Source organism: Anas acuta, chromosome 1 (assembly GCF_963932015.1).
Source record: "Anas acuta chromosome 1, bAnaAcu1.1, whole genome shotgun sequence".
In the NCBI taxonomy this organism is placed as follows: Eukaryota; Metazoa; Chordata; class Aves; order Anseriformes; family Anatidae; genus Anas; species Anas acuta.
Window position 1 is genome coordinate 108,662,753 of NC_088979.1, and position 22,169 is coordinate 108,684,921.

The window sequence follows — 22,169 nt, forward strand, 5'->3', positions numbered from 1 at the left end:
AAGCTACTTGAGCTTCAAGTAAATGAATATTTTTGCTTCAGTAGAGAGGGAGAGTAATGGGGCTTGACTGTTTGCAGGCTGCTTGCACAAGGCAGGGTGAAAAGGAGTAACAGCTTGGGTTGAGAGGGAATGCCTTCCGCTCTTGCTCTGAATCCCAACTCACAATCCCTTACCTGCTAGCAGAGAGCCAGCCTCAGACTGTAACTCCAGAAAGCACTACCATGACCATTGAGACTCACACCTTAGAAATTTGGGTCAGAAGAAATCTTTCCCATCTCCATGAGGGTCTACTTTCTGACAAGAATCCAGCCAGAATTTAAAAGCCACCTGTGCAGAATCCTCCACAGTCCTCAGTAAGTTTCTCCAGTGATTAACTACAGACCGTTAAAAAAAAAACAAAAAACAAAAACAAAAACACAGTACTCTTTTCATGCCTTTTTCTTTTTTTTTTTTTTTTTTTTTTTACAGTTTCAAATTCCAGTTATTGGATCTTACTATACTTTATTCTGCAAGAACATAAGTTTGTTCCTCATGTAGATAGATACAGACAATAGAGAAGTTAGCCTTCAGCTTTCTTTTCCCTTCAATTCTTTGACCTCTCTCACTGGAAGGCACACTTCCAACTCTAACATTCAGGCATTTTCCCTGAAACCTCTCCCATCCAGGAACCACCGACAAAAGCACTAAATAGAATACATGGGAAGTGACAATGTTAGTACTAAATGATACACACACCCGGTCTCTCCTAGAGCTATTCATCTTGAAGCCATTTACCGAAAGCTGCACGCTTTCCCCCAGCTACAGCATCATCCTGTAATTCTGTTGTCAGCCAGTGAGCCGCTCCAGCCCCGACTCCTTTCTTGCCACTGCTTCCCAAGACAAACTTGCTAACTGATAAGCATAGCCTCTATTCCTTATTCTTTGGCATGTGACTTGCAACAGCTAATGTTATGCTTGGCCACATCTTTCCAAGTGATCCAGACTATAGCAGTAATGCCCTTTTTCCCACTGCTTTAGTTATTTCTCAGTCATTCCTACCGGTCAATGACTTTTGCTGTCTTTTAGATGATTGGCAGTAAAGTTCAACATCACACAGCAATAAGCGACCAACTTTGCAAAGCTAATTCCCCCTTACAATTAAGTGCCTCCATCCATTTGGGAAGTGACATGTTTCCTGTAAAGTTCTAATGCCTGCCTTGCAAGAACCACTACCACAAAAGCACTGAAAACACTACACCATCACTACCTATTCCTAGTTAAGTCTGCCTTTTTTTAATCTGGTGCAATTGCTTCAAAGTAAAAGTTACCATCTGATCCACATTTCCATAGTGCTTCCACTTAAGAAACATCAGTTTTCCCTCTCCAGCTGGGACAAAAAGCAAATGATTTATGATTCTTGAACTGCTGCTAAGATCTTGCCTGTCAGAGACAAAATTTCTCACCAGAACACAGGAACACAAATAGCTTGTTCTCAAAGTGTCTGCAGTGCTAGTCCTTCGTCTGGCAAAGTTTGCACACATGATTAACTTCACTCTGTGTCAGAGGAGCTAGTCACAATGCACTGCAAAACACAGGGTTTCAGTTTTTAACGGAACTGGGGCCCAAGAAGAGGCAAAATGGAAGGCAAAACAGAAGATTAGACAATGGAAGCTTTTCTCTATACCGCTGTAAGTACAGACCTCTTCTCAAATCTTTTCAGCTGTTGCATACACAAATATGAGTCTGAATTCCCACTGCCTGATTGCCTCAGGTGCAGTACACAAATTACAAGTAAGTAATTCCCTTACTTCCAAGGGGCTTTTTTTTTTTTTTTTGAAGATTAATTACTAACCCCTAATTATACCTTTGCTGACTGGCTAACAAATGAGGTGAGGCAACACCCTTGGCTGGTGAGATCCACAAGGGGAAAAAAAATGGGTTATTCCATCCATGGAAAAGGGCTCGCAGGTCTGGAATCTCAGCGTGCAGGTCTCCCATATAGGACAGAGTTCCTTCCAGGAGCCTGTATCTACAGCAATGTCTACTCTTCCCCAGTTTGATCAGTGTAAACTAAGGGTCCAAGTGACAGATTTCCTTCCTGGAAATCCTTCCCAACTCCCTCCATCTGAGCTGACTAGTGCGAGAACAACTCACCTGCTAGAAGATTTCATTTGAGGTGCAAGGAACGCTTTGGTTTCCACATCATCCAAGCACCTTGTCCATTTCTGTCAGACCACACACCAGAGAAGTTATCACACTACATGCTGCTCAAGTTTGGTGCTTCTGACTGGGAGGACAGGTGTAGTTGTAGAGTAAAGCAGCAGTCATGGTCACAAAACACCAACCTTTTCAACATGCTAGTAGATATTAAACCTTTATTAACATTCACTTTAGTCACTTGATTGGGACCAGGAAACAGAGCAGTGTCTTACAAACACTTCCAAATACCAACATCTTGCACATTTTGTACCCCAAGGTATAAGAGAGACCTATGGTAACAGACCCAGGAAGGTTTCTAACACAAAGAGCCTACATGCCAAGAATTTCAGAGACCCAAGCTACAGTACCACTGCATTCAAGAAAGCAAGAGGGGCAGGGATATACAGAACATCCACGGCTACTGCATGTACTTTATACCCTGTAAACCACAAAGTAAAATAGCAGGTATATTCTTTTGGTCATATATTCCCCAAAAGTAATAGGATGAGTACAGCCTTACTGACAGAGACTTGATACAGAGTATCCAGACCGTGCCAGAGCCACATTCATCACTGTCTCCTATTCCCACACACACAAATTAAGGATAGTTACTTAGGGGATAAAATATGATTTCACTGCGTTTGGAGAAAGTAACAGGTTTCAGGGAACCATCATTTGATGCACATGCCCCCACAGAAACCCTTAGCCTAGCTAGTTGAAAAAATATATAGTATATATTCAATGGCTGGGACATTTCTCCATTGTGCAAAACCCTATTTTTTTTCTCTGACCCCTCACTCACTATTTGTCTCCCTCTCTATCTTTCTCTTTTTGACTCCTTCCCCTTTCTGTCTCCCTCTACTTCAGTTTTACTGGGCCTTTCATTTCTTCTTCATTCCGTGTTTCTTTCTTCAAGGCTGATCTTGGATAAACCATGCCAGTAGCACTGGGTTCTCCTGTCCCTTCTCTGACTGATGGGGTTCATACCCCTCACAAAATATATCCCAGTAGATTAGACCTGTATGGAAAAGCAGACATTCTAGTTACTGTCTGATCCTTACTGCTTCGTACAGGAAGAGCCTGTTTATAGCCTTCAGCCTGCAAGGACTTCTGGAATTTGAAATCCTTTCTCCTTCCATTTTCAGGGCAAACAGCTGAAGAGACTAGGAATCCTGCCTCCCCTCACAGATATCTTGGCCTTCCAGATATCAACCTTACCTTTAGATCCTGCAGCTCAGCAAATGTGCTATCATATATCCCAGTGTTTGCCCAGCCTATGCAATCTGATAGGCCACCTATATTGAAGAGGGTGATTAACATCTAAGAATGGATGGGAAGTGATCTTCCACACAGCCATGCTATATTTTTGGAAGGGCAAGGCAAAGTCACAAGGGCTTACTAAACTCTTTGATCATTTAAGCTTTTGGTTACTAAATAACCATCAGTATCCTTTCCATAAATCCATTTATTCTTAGCTACATGAATCCCCATCCCCATTTCTAGGACACTAGCTTCTACTCCTAAGCTACATCTTTCTCTCAGCTACACCATCATCTCTCAGCAGTCCCAGTAACTGATTACCCAAGTGTTCTCCTTTTTCTGGTTAATGACAGGGCCGTGTACTGTACCCTCCTCTCACCTTCTGCAGCATCCCAATCACTTGACATGAGCAAGCACTAGGCCACAACCTGAAGACTGCCACTTCTAAATCCTCCTAAAAACTGGTAAGAGAATCCACTTGTTTCATGCATTTTTCATAGCTCCTCTCATTCCCCTCTCGGTTGTTACATTCACATCTGCTTCTAACTAGCCTCATTTTTAGCAAAGCACAGCAGGAGCTAGGGAAACCTCTAAATCTCATGGCATTACAACATCAGGAGTACCCCCCACTTCCATTATCTCCATGTCCTGCTTTTTGTTTTCTCTGTTCCCTTTTCCTTCTCCTCCTTTCATTTTCACTGGTACGATGTGAACTGTTACACTAGGTCTACAGCAGAACTGAGCTGCTTTGTGCTGAGCACAGCAACAGCTCAGCTAGTAGTCCACATCCCCTCAGTGTTGCACACTGGACAGAGTGGAGGTGGTTGGTGTTGGGTGCCTCAGAACAAACCTAGCAGACACCAGAAACCTGAAAAGAAGCTACACATAGGCTGCCCATCAGTAAACACTGATGGAGTTCATGACTTCAGAAGGACATGGATATCTCACACCTACCTGTAGGAGAGATATCCATCTCAAAGTAGGACTCACTACCTTGTTTTCTTTCCTAGCATAAGTGTGTGATTGCAAAAAAAAAAAAAAAAAAAAAAAAAAAAAAACAAACAAACAAACAAACACACCAATTACCCAACAGACAGGAAGCACAGTCCCACTTTTTACCCACATAGCAGCTTAGCCTAGCATTATGTACACTTTATTTCATATGTTCTGCCACTGAGCAGACTTCAATGTCACAGCTACCTCCACCTCAAAGAACAGCTTATTTCAGGTAATAACAGGTATTCATTTCAAGGGGAACTGGAAATTTGTCTCCAAGTTGTTGTGGTCTTGATCCTGCCTAGTATGAACAGGTTAAGCTAAAAAATTTAAAAATAAAATGTTGAAGTGCATGGACATACAGAGTCCACATGGAAAGGATGAAACCTGACAGAGAAGCCACAGAAATAACAGGAAGCTGAAGAACAACAAGGGTAAGGCAGTAGGACTTGGAAAGTAGTGCAAGACAGGCAGGAGGCTGGGGACTGTAAGCAGCACAGTGATAACTCAGGAGAGCTGAGCTCTTCATTTAGAGGATGTAGGCAAGAAGTCAGGTTTTGGAGGGGAACAACTGGTGGGATTTGACAGGTCCATGTGCAAAACATAGCTTGGATACAGTAAAATGTAGTAATCTGGATGTCACTGTCAGGAAGAATAGCAGAAATACTAAGGGGTGAAGAGAGGTGAGCTTGGGAAAACAGTTTTCCCACACGTCAAGTTCCAGATGTTGGTACAGGATGGTGGAAGACTGGAGAAATTGAGAGAAGCTGGAACAAAGAGATAGTAGTACAAGATGTTGGACAGAAACAACAGAAAGAACAGGGGGAGAACAGTTCAAAAGTATAGGAAAGATCAAAGTTGATGGGAAAAAAATAAGAGACTCCTAGAAGTGGATGGGACAACACTAGATATTCCTGTGAGAATGGCTTTGGGATTATGGTATTGAAAGTAAACTTCAAGGTATTCAAGCAAGTATCAGAGCAGAAGAACTTGCCAAAGATAATGTGAATGCAGAAAATGCGGAAGGAGTTGTTCCATCCTGCAGAGACTGCACATGTGGAAATGATTACAGGGATGATTGTAGGACTAGTAATATGTAAAAGATACATAATTATAAACCACTGGATAACAGTACAGAGTAGAACTGTAGTCCAAGAAGAATATGCTGAGCACCAAACAAGATTTTCTTAATAAGATGGAAGAGTAAGAGGGCAAGTCAAATTCAAGTTTTTCATTGACTTCCACTGGAAATAAAACCTCTGTTGTCAGTGTTGATCCCTTCCTCTAAAGAAGGCAGTCTAATCTTCTTCATTTTAAGAAGTTGGTACAGTGAAGCCGAAATAGCATCTTAAGCCATGAAAGACATGAAGAACTTTGGACCCAAGTTCTTTGATAATGTTTTCAGCACAATTTCATTTTATTTTCATAATTTTTTCTTCAGGAATTTTAGCACTGTGATTTCTCTCCAATTCAGAGAGAAGGGCAATAAGTCTACAATTATTATTGTTTTAAAAAACATTCAGAACATTCAAGTTTCCCACTCAGAAGGGGAATTCTTCTTTGCAGACAATTGCATTACAGTTTTCATTGTTCTCCTCTTGTGGTGAGGAACTGTACAGCAGCCTAGCACTCGTTAAAAATTCTAAAGTGACATACCTGCTCAGTAGTTGCTTGTGGTTTTATATTCAGGGGTCCTTAGTAAAACCCATAAGGAGTAGTGTCGCAGAAGAATCCCTGTTTGTTGCTTGCCTGTAGAAAATAATATATATATATACACATACACACACACACACATATATATATGCTTTTTTTGTTTGTTTTTTTAAGATTGCTGAAGGCCTGCAGGTAGAAATTAGATATTCAAAACTAATACACACTTTTAGCAATAATTCATAGTAGTATAAAAACTACTTGATGCCCCAAGAGAGAAATACAGAATTTCTGGAAAAGAAAAGCAGAAAACCCCATGCATTCCTTCCCACTGTCATGGTGTTTATAACTCTAAGCACTACCATACTGCAATCACTTCAAACAGCTTACACTTCCAACTCCACGAGGTACTGAAAAGCAATAGTTATCCCAACTTCATCAAACCCCTATTCTAACACAAAATTCCTGTGCTGCCATGCCAATCATATCAGCAGGTCAACACATCTGGTGTTCAATACATCTTGGAAGTTATTCTGCCCGAGTCTTGCTTCAGGTTAGAGCCTTTGCTTTATTACCGTGGTCTGGATCGGAGTCCCACACCAGTTGTCGGCTGCAGGCAATTCAGGCTCTCATGCTCTGCAGCGTTTTCTGCAGAGCTGCTCAGGAGATTACACCAGCGATGGCATTTTATCAGTACTGCTACGAGGTGAGTGCAGACATGATAAGGAAGTGTTAAAAGTCAACGAGGTGCCATTGACAAGGATTGAAGCTGGGCTCACGCTTCCCCACCAATCATGTGTGCGCTGATGCTGTGCAGTCCAGTCGCCTTCTCACCAGCTGCTGCTTTGGCAGGCAGCACATTTCACCTTCTCTTTTTGGTACGCAACCTCCTGCCGAGTCAGCCAGCTCATCTCCACTGGAAGTGGTCACTGCGTTTCTTAAGAAACCCATGCAGGTTCACTGGTGAGCAATAAAGAGAATTTTCATTATTTAAATACGCTGATAAAAGGATAAGCCAGTTGCTTTAGCCCCTCTCCACCACACCCTACCAGAATGGAAGCCTCCCTTTGAGAGATCTGCTTTCCCAGGCAAGCATTCACATGCTCTGCCTGGAGCTGAGCAGAACCTCCAGCAGCATGCCTGGCATTCAACCCACAGAGATTAACCCCACGCACAAGCAAGCCCCAAGGCTTAGGAAACCTGCTGTGACTAATGGCTTGATTGGGACCTAAGACTTTTTCCTCCAGATTTTCAGGAGCAGTTGAAGAAGCCCATAAGAAATTCATTTCTATTGTGCAACTATTGGCACAATCCCCATGCTGCAAACTGTGCAAACAGCCAGCAAGCCATAGGCTTAATCACACCATGCAGCAATGCACAATGTTAGAGCCAAAAAAAAAAAAAAAAAAAAAACAAAAAAAAAAAACAGCCCCATTCTTGCCATGGTGACCATAGTCTCTGCAGCATGACAACAGAGTTGGCCTAAGTAGCCATGGTCGTTAAAGTATTTCAGAACAATTTGAAACTCAACAATCTCTCCCATAAAGCCATGTAACAAGTTGCCACTCAAATACCAAGGGCACCTCCACCAGAACTGCTGCAGCTGATATCCAGAAGCTCAAGCAATAGTGCTCTGGGGAAACAACCAATTTGCAGAATTAATACAAACACACTAGCACACAGCAAGCACCAACAGCCATTACAGTGAGCTAAAGGACTCCATTATATTCCTGTGGGACAGGTGTGGTTGCCACAAACAGCCCCCTTCCCAGCTGGTACCAATGAAATCCTTACCAGAAGCCTCAGTGCAGAGGCCAAGGTCTCAAAGAAATCCTCAGCTGACCTCCCTGAGGAGGCCCTGCCTTTGTGAGGCTGAGGAAAACTGAGTAGATACAAGGAATGCTGTATCTTGCTGTATCTTTGACATTCTGAATTTACATTCACAGGGAGAAGAGAGATGTTTCTTCTTGGTGTGTCTTTGCTGGAAAATGCCTTCTGAGACATCCATGCTTTCTGTTTCTTAGATGCTAGGGGCAAGAAGAGTCTTTCACTCTTCCTCAAGAATCGATACAAATGTGTATTTCACCTTGCAAGGAGTAGGAAGCACAGCAACACAGCAGAGCCCCCTTTTCCTGATCTTTCCCTGCTCACTGCCAGGGGAGCAGGCACACGGATTAATGGTGAGTGCTCAATGTCAGGGACAGCTCTCACCACACTATACGATGCTACCAACTGGGAGCCCTGGTCCTCCCAGCAGCTGGAGGGAAGACAGTGGTAGGCACCGCTCCCTGGATACTCCCAAAAGAGTTACAGATCAAAGCATATTGCTAACTGGGAATCTTTCTTTCCCAGGAGAAACAGATTTCCAATACAGAGTCAGAATTCACTGGGCACTCTGTCTAAGGCCACCAGCCATGGCTGTAGATGTTCCAGCCTACAGCAAGGGTAGGGCAGGTGGCTGCGAGGTCCCCTGGTGCATTCTCTATCAGGGATGTAAATGCCATGCCCTCCATCCTCCCTGTCTCTGAATGCAAGCCTGCCTGCAGGAGCGAGCCACCAGCCAGGCTTCCCCTGACACCTGACAGTGCTGTGCATCCCGTGAAATGAGCCTTCACTGTCTGGACTTTCTCCCTCCCTTCAACGTTATCAGTGTCCCAGAATTGCTCCAGAATTTAGCAATTTCAAAAGCAAATATATATATATATATATAAGGGAAGAAGAATTTATTGAGAACCATTTCTCTCCCCACTGCCAAGGCAAGCTGGCGGTGGTTTGTGCCTTGCCATGGCAGCCTGCCTCCTCCCTACTTGACCCTCCCCGCCATCTTGTGTCTGGCAGCCATTTTCTATTGCCTCTCTGTGGGCAGGGTATGGCTTGCACAGGCAAGCAGTGAGCTCTGGAAGGCTGTTGGCTGCTGGAGAAGCAGAGAGGTTGCTGGTTGACACAAATATGGCGTTAGCTTGCCAGATAGCCCTGCTCACTGCTAAGGGAAAGTCTGGTCTGGGTGCCCCCGCACCAGCTGTTCAGACCCTGGCAGTGGTCTTACGGTGCTGGCCACAGGGAGCTGGGCTTTGCTGCCCTTGTCCTGGCTCAGGGCTCCTGGTGGGCACTCTCAATTCCTTTTTGTCCTTGTCAGTGGTCTTCAAGTGATTTAGTCTGTGACCTAGCAAGCCCTTGAGAGCACGTGGCTTTGTAAAACTCCTGCTCCTTCCTGGTTTTGTCTGGAGCAGAAGCACCTCAGTTTGGGTTGCTCACAGCATGTCTGCTCCCAGCCCTGGACAAGACCTGCAAGTTTGCTGGTCTGGCAGGTTTCCCCCAGTGTTTTCCCAAGCAGTCGCCCAACTTTGTTTGAGCTTCAGGGAGTTCAGTTTGGGGTGAAGGGTAGGTCAGCTCTTATCTGGCATCTACATGTGCAAGTGTAACCCTTACCAGTTCCCTTTACAGCTCCAAGAGTTCCTGCCTGGCGTCGCAGTGAGGACCACGCTTTCCCTCTGTGCTAGGGCCTTTCATCAGGAGTCAAGCAGTGCCAAAGAGCCACAAAGATTTCTTAGAGACTCGACAGCTTTAAGGAAAATCCTGGGGGCATCTATGGCCTTCCTCCTTGGCAGCCTTTGATGCAGGGCCCAGGGCAAGGAGAAAGCACAGGGCCACCGGCTCCCTGTTTCAGGCTGGCCAGTGAAGCCCAAGGGTGACTCGGAGCTATGACAGGAGCTGAGTAAAGCCTTCACTGGCCTGCGGGTCCTGTGAGATTGAGAGATTACATAAAGCCACTCCAGCCTCCTTCTCCTTCTGGAAAGTGCTTGTAGTACAGCTGAGGTGGATTCAAGAGCTTGAGCTATAGGATCTTGCACAGTTTGTTTTAGCAAATACTGTTGTTGTCAATTTTCCAAATGTCTGTTCACACACAGACTGTCCTAGTACCTTGCCAGGGCTCCAAACATTCATCTGCGAAAAAACTTACTAGGAAACTGCCTGCATTCTTGGCTGTCCTTGTGACCATTTTAAAACCAATCACATAAACAGGAGCCCACATGGAAATATAGGTGTCAAAGATTTAGTTCTCCAAAGGCCGGTAGAGGTATGTGACTATGGGAATCCCGCTTAAACCACTGCCACCTTCTTCTAACCACAGGATATCATGCTCAGTAAAAAGTCCATACCAGCAAATCCTATTTCCATCCCCCTCTGGTAGAGGCTACCACAGGACAAAGACACTGAAACTGAGTGGGGGTGGATGGGAAGGGAATAGCACAGCAGGCAGAGACAGTTGGTCCCATGTGTTTTCTTTCCTTAAAGATAAAAATTTACACGAGTCAAATGAAAAATCAGGAACAATGCAGGAATTTTAAAGAGGCCCAGGCTGCCACCTGACTCAGCGTCTAGGCAGGATATTGATTAGCGAGGCTATTCTTTATTCCTCTGCTATTGTTTAAGCATGGGCTCCCTCATGACAGCAACAGGCGTGGGAACACAGCAGCTTTGGTGTTAAAAAGTGCTTTTATCACTGAGCTGAGTAGAGGGGTCTCTGGGAACCAGAGATGGTGTGTTTGATAGTGAAGGAAAGGCATTCAAACCAAGAGCCTTATTCTGAGATCTCTAGGGCCGATCCTGCATTTCTTTTGAGTTGTGTTCAGGCTCCAGTGAGTTCAGAGAGGTGCAGAAAGAAAACACCTCTGCCACTAAAAATTCTTGGATTTTTCCTTGAGCCGCAGTATCTGCGAGGATGGCAGTTCCTACATACTTACTTACCCAAGTTATAAATAAGCCATTGGGTTCAGTAAACGGTGTAGCACAGCACAGAGAACAGGCTCATCATCGACCAAGCTTCTTTAACATGCATGAGCAGGTTTTTGCAAGCCAGGTTGGGCTCCAGCCTGCAATGGCTACCACAAGAATTCAACAGAACCAGACAAATATGTGGTCCCTTGCATCATTTCCGTTTAAACTGTCCATGTGCTGGCAACCTGCCATTCAGAAAAGCACGAGTTTCTACCAAATGAACTAATGGACAATTATACAATTTCCTGGTAGCTCCAGTCTTTGGTTCCCTGGTAATTCTCCATGCACTAAAAAGCAACATGCTTCAGTACTTGAAAACATCCAATTTGATTGAGTAGAGGCCAAACAGTGACCACCAAGCAGGTTTTCAGCCAGCCAAAGTATTTCTGCCTCCCATCAGAGATGTACAGCTGGCTACTGATTTTATATTCTCTGTGGGTTTGTTCTTTACTTGCATTAGAAGCTTAGAAGTGACCTCATATATATATATATGAGGGTCTTTGTTTTCATCCACCCTAAGATAAAAATGAAACCCCTTCAGGCACTGCCTGGACAAATAGCAACATGTGAATTCACTTCAAAGACGGGGCACTGCAAAGTGGACTGTCAGACATAGGACATGTTCTTTGTAGACACTAAACTTGTATTCCAGCATCTAGAAACACTCTACAACATCGTTCCATGCGTTTGTGTAAGCATGCACAATTTGGTCAAAGTGTGAACATACCAACTTTCTCTGTAGGCTTTCATGACTCAGTATCATTCTTTCCAAGTATTTTTAACCTTCCCAAGGTTTAAAACCAGTCAGGATTCAGACAAGATTCTCCTACTTCAGTCTGTAACAAACAGACAACCAATGGACAATGCTTTTTTAATTTTTTTTTAATTTTTTAATTTTTTTTTTTTAATTTTTAGGTGATAGCCCTCCTTCTGCAAGAACCATGTTAGCACAAAAATACTGTTTTTCAAATACAGACTTTCTCTGATGCTATCTCAGGACTATTTATACTGTTATTTATTGCCTTGGTTGCCTCCTGCCTCCATGCCAGCTTGGACTCAGTGCCTAGTAGAGAGCAGGCTGTACCCCAGACTGGTAACCTGAAGCCCAGAGGCTGGCTTGCTCTGCCCATACAAACACCATAGACACTACAGGCTGTAGATACTCATCTCTGTGAAAATAACCCCAGCTCTAGCAGTGACCCACACATCAGTCCAGACATAAAAAAAACATCTTCTGCATCAGCTCATAAGCTTAGTGAAGATGTTGATTATGGCCTTATCCACATATTTTGGCAGTCACGAGTTGAAGAATCCATCACCTTACCCATTATTCCACAGTCCAAAAGGCAATCCAATAAATGTAGCAGGTTGCAATTTAAAGGACAGCTCATCTCTCCTTGAGCTCAGTGGTGCAGTCATATTTTCACTGCTTACTTTCTGACCTTCTTCCTCTTCCAAACCTAACTTGCTCTCAGACAGTGGATATATATCTATAATTCACAAGCTAACGGGACCGAGGCACAGGCTCCAATATGATCCTGCTATCCTCGGTACTGTTTAACTGTCAGCATGTTCTCTGGCAATTTCTCTCCAGGCCACTGATGCTCTCCTAAAATGGACCAGATGCCGGCCTGACTAATAACGGCTCCCACAGTGCAGCATGGACAAAAGCACCCTGCTTGGGGTCTGAGAGAGGGAGTGGAGAGGCAAGCAGACATACGCTGTGCTGTTTGTGAGCAGAGCAGTCTCTCATCAATATTTAGTCTTCCAATCACAGTCTTTCAGGTGAACCACCTCACAGCTTTGTTGCACTTGGAAACAAAATGTGAGTTCCCATCCAGTTCAATACCTGCACAAAGCAAGCCACAGATCACAATCGACCTCTTTGTGGATTCCTGTAATGCTGGTCAATTTGCTTACACAGCTGCAGGCTACTATTTCACATCACTTCAGTAGCTGAAAGATAATCTTGTGTCAGTCCTGTGCTGGAATTTCTGTGTGGTTCCACTTTTCAAAGTGGAAAATAATTTATTTTAACCATATGACACAATTTCTCAAGGTTTTTTTTTAGTGCAGTCATCTGAGAAGAGGAGGAGAAATGGGAAAGATTGCCTGGGTGGAAGGAAAGTTGTGTGGCCTGGATTAGAAGGGATTTGACTGGAAGATTGGCTTGGATTTGCCCAGACCTGTTAGACAGGAATGGGAGACCTCTTCTCAAAGGTTTTTTGGAATGAGAGTGTAGGGAGTGCAAGAGAGAGCAACTCATGTTAGCAGTATGGGCCAGCCCCAGTATCTTCAAGAGAAACATTGAAGTCTGTTGTTAGATTTACACTGGATTGTAGCATTTGTGGAGAGCTCCAGCTTTAAGAGCCTGATGGCATTAAAGACACCAGTAATTCCTCTCAAGGCAGCATTCCTCATGTTTTCCCAACAATTTGGGAACTGCAAAGAAGTGCAGATTTCTCAACTCAGTAATTGAGATGTTGCCTCAGCATTTTTTCTATCAGCATACTTCAAAGCTCTTTAGATTTCCTCTCCCAGTGCAGCCATCCATCCTCTTCCAGCAAATCTCAGACCTTACTGATTATTACCAATAAAATTATTGATGTTAGAAATGCTGACTCAAGAAGATGAGGCTATTTAAGAACGTTTTAGCAGATGTTAGTTGAGTGATACTGCATCATTTCATGCAGCACATTGCAAAACCTCTTTCTTCCCTGCTGTGTTCAATTGTTACTTTCCCTGCGAGAGAAACTTGTTTCTTCACAAAGCTGGCCTGAGAGGAAAGTGTGGGAAGAGTGTGGGAACAGCAGACAACATCAAGGCTTCCCATTTTTCTGTTCGCTGGTTCTTGTGAGCAATATTGCTTGGTTTTTAACTGCTGCAGCTCTGAAGGGTTCTTTCAGAAGGCACATTCCGTGGTGTTCCTGGTTTGGAGACAACACTCCTAAATACTGAGTACATTGTCTAAAAATCCATCTCCAATTCCTTTTGATCTGAAAGAACCAATTTATTTTCTTCTTCAGATAGACATAGGATAATTACAAGAAGCACCCGTATCATTCATGTGGCTGTCACATGCAAAAACCACCTATCTTACTAGCCTGCATTACTTAGGCTTCTCCATTTCTCATGCACACTGAAAGCCACAAAACATCATCCCTGACCAGGAAAAACTTTATTCATGATTTTAATATTTTTGTCATAATTTTTATCATCCTTTTGTTTTTGTTCTTTAAGAAAAATAAATCACTTTCATCATAAAGCAACCAAATGGTATATTTTGGATAGAGAACTGCCAGATTTAGCTCAAAAAAAAAAAAAAAAAAAAAATCAGTTTATAGCTACCTCAGCTTGCTTCAGTCAGATTTAAATATCTCTTACTTTTCCACCATTTTAAGAAAAATAATAAACACCAGCAAACTAACACATTCATGTCTGATACCACTTACTTGTCAGGTTTTATCACCAGGTTTCTGCACAAGCTTATACAGGAGTCTTAGCACAGTGCAAGCACACTTTGGTATCATCTGCCAATCACAAAATCAGAGAGATGAAATACCAGCAAGGCACAATCTCAGTATAGGCTAGCAATTTTGCAAATCATTTTCAGCTAGGTGTCCCATGATCACCCTTCATTTTCTTCTCTGCTGGCATTAAAAAACACAAATATATAGCATGCAAAGGACTGGTGAGAATGCAGTGCCTGTCTTTATACGGAGCGATCCCTAGTTAGGATTAGAGCAGACTGCACCCCATTGTGTATGAGGAGTAAGGAGAGAGAATTTAAATGAAATTACATGGGAATCTAAGTGGAGAGGGTCCATCAGCAGTACTTCAGTGCTCAGAGAATTCCCCAACCCCAAGCCACTCCTCATAGCTTTAAACGTGGGTGCTTCCTGTGGCAATCTGCAGAGCCCTGCAGTGTTTCGGCATGGCTCTGAGCGGCCATGGTGGAGAAGCAGTGGCCGTCACTTCCTTGTCTTTGTGGCCTGTAGGTGACTAACATGCACACCTGCTTCCTTTGCAGGCTGTCACCTCTCCTGGGCAGTGGGGGCTGTTACAGAATGTCAAGCAGACAGCATTTTACCAGGAAACCCAGGTGTCCAGCAACACAATTAAGGAGATTTGAATTGATGAAATCCTTCGCCCTTCCAGAAAACAAAACTGAATACAAACCTCTTCCAAGCTTTCCTCTAAAAAATATTCAGGACACCAAGCTGACTAGTATAGTCTGTTTGCCGTCATGCATGCACACTGAAGGTGCAGTGTGATTACCAGGGCTGCCTGCTTTCCTTGCACAGCTCGAGTTGACCTCATGTCAACACTTTGGAAAGAGAAACCCCTTGTAATGGAATTTTCCTGCGTGCTCTGCACCACTGCATTGCTGGGAGTTAGGCTAGTTTGTGAGCTCTTGCCAATAGAAGAAATACAATTTATTCCGTGTTTGTATATGTGTGTGTGTGTGTGTGTGTGTGTGTGTGTGTGCATGTAGCACGTGGATATTTGATCTTCTAATATAAATGTACCTTTCTGTTCTGCTTGGGCCAGCAGTGTCCTCCTGCCCCCTCCATTTGCTGTTATTCTCGTTGTTCACAGAAGGCTTCAGAATCCAGCCAACACTTATCACAAAATTGGTGAGAAGAACCATTACTCATAAATTTGTGCAATTGATAAAGTTCTTAATTGTACCCAGGAGGTCATGTCTTGAAATGCTTTCAGACCATCAAAAAGAGAACAAGCTGCTTGGGAGCAGTAAGCACCATCTGAGACTTCTTCCATAACTCAGACTGTTTACTTTTCATCTTCACTCACTACTGCCAAGCAAGTCTTTTTTTCCTCATATTCTTTTACTGTTTCTTCTTTGAAACTCACTTCCAGGGAAAGTTCTAAGGACATCTTGGCCTTCAGGGCAGATTCAAGTCCTGATCTCTCTATACCCCAACAGAGAACGTATAGAGCAGACCAAGGTCATTCTACCCCACAACAAACCTAGTTTTCTTCATGATGAGACACATGCCTGTGATTCTTTCTATGCTGGCAATCTTATATAGGCAGCCTCTTTCTAAGCTCAAGCTTTACAGCTGGGACATCTTCACAGCACCACCGCTATCTAACCCCAGCATGGGAGAGCACGCCTCAGGAACTGTGTGCTGGCACTGGCACCACATGGCAGTGTGTGGCAGCCTACCAGGGTAAGGTGTTCCTCAGCGTCCATGCATCCAGCTGGTTGGCAACCATTGCCATCCCAGAAGCTTCTGGGAAACCATATGAGTCCTGGTAGTAAAAACAGGATCTTCAACAATCTACAACATTTTCCAGTCTATGATGTTTGTACGGAGAGAGACCTTTCCCCACATGAATGGCCCCAAGCTGTGACTATATCAAGTTACTTACATGACCAAGTCTTTGCAGGATCCCAGCCTCAGGGATTGCTGGGAGTTCAACAGTGGTGAGTGAGTAACAAAAAGGCTCTCACACAATACACTTGGGGTCCCTACTTATTAGAACAAAGTGTGAATTAAACGATACTGTTGTAGGTGACACAGATTCCAATAAGTGCAAATAAAACACTTCCCATTGCCAGAACACCATCTCGTGATTCACGTGTAGTATCCCTTACAGCAGAGGCAATCGAGAAATATATTGACTAGCTGCTGTCTGCCTCGGAATTCCCCTAGCAAAGCTGGCCTGGTTAGCAGTGCAGGGTGGTCGGCTTCCAGGCTATCAAGTCTCACTGAAATCAATGCAATTCAAGAACGTACTTAATATAAAATAAACGTCTACAGATTGTAGTGAACTCAGATACTGCATGGTTCTCGGAGGTTTTTTGGCTGATTTGTTTACCAAGGAAGTATCTCAGAGGGACAGAAACTAGCAAAATATTCTAAAAAGTGTAAGAATACCCTACAAGCAAGATAGATACAAATGTAATGTAAATGAGAGGTGGTTGCATTTACTGTAAAACTACAAAGTTTAAGACCCAATTTCCTAGGTCTTTCCAGAGATCATGCACTCCCTTTGACCCTCATATAAGCATCTAACCTGTCTAAATTAAAAGGAAAACATAAGCCAAGATCTTCTACCACTTGCCAGTGCAAGATGTGCTATTGCCCTAGGCCTCAGAGATCACTGTAGTTATGCATTCCTGCTTTTAGTTAAGCTAATGAGAAGAAGAAGGAAGAGAATTTTTGAGGTGGGCTCCTCTTCCTTTCATCTGGAAAGTGGTTACTGAGTTGTTCAAAGCTTTTGTGCATAGCTCTGTGCGCTCTGTACCTCTCAGCGTGTGACTTTCTAGAGACTCCTACTACACTATTGAAAGGAAAGGTGAGTTCTAGCGTGCTTCCCTGGAAGCAGGCTAAAAACGCAATTAGCAGAGAGCCCTCCAAAAAAAAGTGGATGATTTTGCATTAAGCAGAGTTTGTAAATGCTTCTCAGTTACTTGTTCTATTCTCTTCTCCTTTCTTTGCAAATGATGGAATGCCTTAGAAAGGGTCAGATGGCGTGGACATTTTTGGCTTGAGAGTCTAATAGTGTGGTTGTCCATTCTTCTCCATAGCTGCATGCCAGCATGTGTTCAGTGACTTAATGGTGCTGCTACTTTGGGGCAGCTAAACAGAGCAGCAGACTGCAGCTGCTTCTGAAGATATAAATATTTTTACAGTTGGGGGGCTCAAGCAGCCCCACAGGATCAAGGACACCTGGGTTCTTTTCCTGGCTCTTCTACAGACCTGCTGTATTGTTTCGCTCCTTTCAGAAGCTCTAAATGAAGACCTTTTCCTGTCATATCTGTAATCTCATGAGATTTCAATTTGAAAATCTGGACCACAATGAGGGGCTTGGGGTGTTGGGGTAGGACTGTGAATGCAGGGCATTCACCTGATAACAAAATCCCACCAAAGCCATTCCACTGGTGAACACCATGAATGGTTCACAGGCCAACCTCACTTGCACCATTTACTAGTTAGCCATCTGCTCCCGTCAGATATTATTTTATGGCTTTCCTTTGTTTTTCACCAAGGCCTAAACAGGAATGAAATTGTGAGTCTTGTCGCTAGCCCTTTTAAATAAATAGCTCTGCCATCGCTCTAATAAGTTTGACAAGTTGGTCCCAGGCCCTGGACAGGAAGCTAATAAACTTTAAGTTGCTTTTCTATTGTTTTCCTAAAACAATTTGACTTCCTTTCTGATAGCCTCAAATTCCTTCATTAAAAATAGAGTAGCTGGGAGCCAGAGGAAGAGCTGAACGTGAGCCAAGTTGTGCTTACAATGCTGCCTGCGTAAGATCACATTTTTATCCTGATCCACGAAGACTCTTTAAAAGAATAGCAGGCAGACAGCTGCCAGTGCATGTCAGGAACAGCTCAGAAGCCAGTCTCCCCCAGCATCGGTCCTTCAGGCTTGAGGGAATCTCCAGCCAGTGAGCCAGTGTCAGACCACAGCAGGAGGCTGAGTCCCAGGGAGCTGACCGGGGTTTGTTTCCCCTATCCAAAGTGTCCTCCCTCAGACACGGATCTCTTCTGGGAGCCGAACAGTGAGAGAGAGGTGGGCTCCAGCAAGACCAAGGGACTGTGCTAAAGCTAACCCTTTGGTCAGCTTCACCTGCTCCTACCTCTACCTGTACTGGCTCTGCAAAAAGAGGTAAAGGTCTATTCTTTCTTCTCTTTTCACTTTGTGAAATATCTGTATGTATATATGCCTACACACGTATTTGTGTGAAGCAGTAATTCATCTAGCTGGAAATCTACAGGACAAGGTGAATGTCTGGTGGCTAAGTAGATGAGGATTCCTTGCTTAAAAATGACTTACTAATCATTTGGACAAATCCTTCGGCTCTCCATGGTTTGGTTCCTCCACCTGTAAATCAAGGAGAGTGTTTATGAGTGGTGTAATTACATTATTATTTGCAAAGCACTTCTCAGCTACTCGGAGATGTTTTAGAGTTGGGAGGTGGAAGCAGTAGCTGTGAGAGTACAGTATTTCCAGTAACATAAAGTTGACAAGTAAGCTTTAGCGGTCATTTTAGATGGTCATTTCTCCTCAGTAAGATGAAAGCCTCTTACAGATTTTCTTGCTGAAAACTTTATTGGCATATGAGATTGACACAGTGATATTTCACACCTTGTTGTTTCTTTTTTCTTCTTTTCTCATTCTTTGCTGGTTTGGTACTCTGGTCTGTGTGGTGTTTTCACACTGATGGGCAGCTGAACACCACCACACTGCTCGCTCTCTCTCTATCCTTGAAGAAGGGAAGAAAATACAATGAAAAAGTGCTTAAGGGTTGAGATAAGGACAGGGATATTGCTTTCCAATTACTGTTATGGGCAAAATCTTTTCAGCATAGGAAGATAAATATAATTTATTGCCTATCACTAACAGACCCAAGGAATGAGAAACTGAAAGCTAACTAAAAACACCTTCCCCCCATTCACCCTCTTTCACCTCCTCACACCTGAGTGGCACAGAGGAACAGGGAATGGGGGCTGTGGTCAGTCCCTGACGCTTTGTCTCCACCGCTCTTTCATGGTCCCTCTCTGCCCCTGCTCCCTGTGGGGACCCTACCACGGGATGCCGTCCTTCCCGAACTGAGCCGGCGGGGGCTGCCCACAGGCAGCAGCTCTTCAGGAACTGCTCCCACACGGCTCCATACCATGGGGTCCATCCCCCAGGAGCAAACTGCTCCAGCACGGGTCCCCCACGGGTGGGTGGCATTTCCCCCCAGACCCCTGCTACTGCGGGGGCTCCTCTCCACAGGCTGCAGCTCCGGCCCAGGGCCTGCTCCTGCGGGGGCTCTCCATGGGCCGCAGCCTCCTCCAGGCCACATCCACCTGCTCCATGGGGGCTCCTCCACCCATGGGGGGGCTGCAGCGTGGAGATCTGCTCCATGTGGGACCCATGGGCTGCAGGGGGACAGCCTGCTCCACCAGGGGCATCTGCACAGGCCACAGGGGAACTGCTGCTGCCTGCCTGCAGCACCTCCTGCCCTCCTGCTGCACCGACCTTGGGGGCTGCAGGGCTGCTTCTCTCATTTTATCACTCCTCTCTCCCAGCTGCTGCATCTCAGCAGTGTTTCCCTTCCTTAAATCCACTCTCCTTGAGGCCCAACCAGTGTCGCTCCCTGGCTCAGCGCTGGCCAGCAGTGGGTCCCTTTTGGAGCTGGCTGGAGCTGGCTCTGATCTGACATGGGGCAGCTGCTGGGCTCTGCTCACAGAGGCCACCACTGCAGCCCCACGCTACTAAAGCCTTGCCATGTAAACCAAATACAGGCTGGAAAGAAACTAAGGCCAAAATGTCCAATAAATAACATAAATAATGGAATCAATTGGGGTTATATATATTTATTTTTTAACTGAAGAAGGAATTGTGACTATAAAACTATTCCCCCTCATTCAGGGACCTATCATCACATGCTACTCCTGTTCCCTTGGGCCCAATCTGTCCTTGGGAATCTGCTTCCTGCTGGAGGATGCCTTCAAGCTGTCTCCAGAGGTTTAATCTACAGCAGAGAACTTCTATCTCCCTCCTTCTCTTTCAATCATATCCATGCCAGGGGATTTTGGATAAAATGTTTCGTGAGAAAAGTCCACTGTATCAGCAGGGAAGCACAAGCTATTTACCCTTCAGACAATCCCTTGAAGTTCTCAGATCTCAGGAGAACATTTACCTACATTTGAAACACCCTTACAGCAAAGCCAGATGCTGCAGGAACATCTGCTTTATGTGAAGAAGCTCGTTCATATGTGAGCTCTCATCTACACTACTGCATGTTTGCAGACCTTCTCCATGCATTGTGTTGGCTTGCCCTTTTTTATTTGTTTAACTCCCTGACACAAAAGAAATACTCCATTAAATAACCACGGGATCAATGCTGAAAAACTCATCACACTGAAACTCTCTTCAGGATTTACCTGGCTTCTGTGTGAAAGGGAGCAGCTCTGATAAGGCAATAAGGGAAGTACAGGAAATAGAATGAAAAAGGGACCTCTTGGCTTATCAGGTTCAATCCTTTTGAATAACAGGCGAGTACAAAACAAATGGCCTTTTCTAAACTTACTAAGCTCTACCCTAAATCTCATTAGGTTTCCACCCTCAGTTCTGTTACTAGAATGCTGTTCCAGCACCTCCTTCCCTGCTCTGTTGCTTAGAAACCTTCTGGTTTCCAACCTAAATTCATTCATGGCCAATTTATATCTATTTATTCTTATGCCACATTGTCCTTTAGCTTATGTAGCTCTTCTCTCTCCCTAGCACTTACTTGCCCAACCCCCAATTCCAAAAAGTATTTATAGGCAGCAAATCTCTCTTCTCTTAACCTTTGCTCTGCCAGACTAAGTAACTAAGCTCCCTTATAGTATTCACCCTGCGGGCACATCACACGATGTTTTAATTACTCCGAGTAGCTGCAGTAGCACGAAGTTCAGTCCGAAATAATTAATGCAGAAAAGGTCGTACTGGTACCTCATCTATTTTCAAATCAGTTCAGATATCTGTTTGCAGTCACTTCTGTGACTGATAAGTAAACATACTCTTGGCCAGGAGACACTTTCCATTCCTCTAATCACCCTGTTGACTTTCTTTGCACCTGTTCCAGGCTGAATGTCTTGAACATGGGTGAGCAGCGCTGCACACAGTATTCCTGGGGGGGCCTCGCATCCTCTTGGATGACATTAATCTTACTCGTTACAACTGGAAATACTGCTCTGGCCTGGAAGCTCACCTGCCATTTTCACCTCATCACATCATTGGAAGCCTTCGCGCAGGACTTTCCCCTTCTCTGTCATGCCAACTAGGAACTTCCAAGTGCTTGGAGAGACTCCTACTGCCTGACTTCGCACTTTCCCATTTAACCTCACCTTGATCACCCCGGTTGTGGAGAGCCTTCAGTTCTCCTGGTGCTGGAATCACCCCTGTCCTGATGATAGGCTCTGTTCCATCAGCAGATTTAATTAGCATTTCTACTTTCAATGTCAAGGTAATTAATGCAAATATTAAGAAAGATCAGTCCTAAGTGCAATCTTTGAGCAGCCTCATGGATAATTTTCTTTCAACCTATTAGGGAACTTGTGTCTCAATTCCATCAGTCTCTCACCCACTTGAGGATTTTTCTAATAATCCCTGTCTTATTCAGCCAAGTCTTTTAAAATAATTAGCTTCTTCTGGGATCTTATGCCTCACTGAGGTCTAGGTAGATATGGTCTGCTATGTTTCATTTACCTAGAAGGTCGGGAGTCTTACCTTTCATCAAAAGATGATGCACACTGTCCTATTTTCCCCTTACCTCCTGTATTTCTCCTTTCCTTCAAAAT

The 22,169-nt window shown here is 44.2% G+C and overlaps 1 protein-coding gene across 5 annotated transcripts in view; it reads right to left on the minus strand.

Moving 5' to 3' along the window:
* GJA8 (gap junction protein alpha 8) overlaps positions 1 to 22,169 on the minus strand; it is a 55,743-nt gene that overhangs the window by 21,217 nt on the left and 12,357 nt on the right. The window contains exons 7-13 of one of the 5 annotated variants that reach the window (XM_068691695.1): positions 18,985 to 19,102; positions 18,673 to 18,720; positions 16,261 to 16,360; positions 14,316 to 14,393; positions 7,659 to 13,790; positions 6,660 to 7,044; positions 6,091 to 6,183 (exon numbers count right to left, since the gene is read on the minus strand). The gene's annotated coding sequence lies outside the window, so the exon portion shown is untranslated. Of the gene's footprint in view, positions 1 to 2,133; positions 2,258 to 6,090; positions 6,184 to 6,659; positions 7,045 to 7,658; positions 13,791 to 14,315; positions 14,394 to 15,392; positions 15,486 to 16,260; positions 16,364 to 18,672; positions 18,721 to 18,984; positions 19,103 to 22,169 lie in introns of those variants that run through there. The other 4 variants (XM_068691702.1, XM_068691688.1, XM_068691710.1 and 1 more) reach the window with 4 other exon arrangements.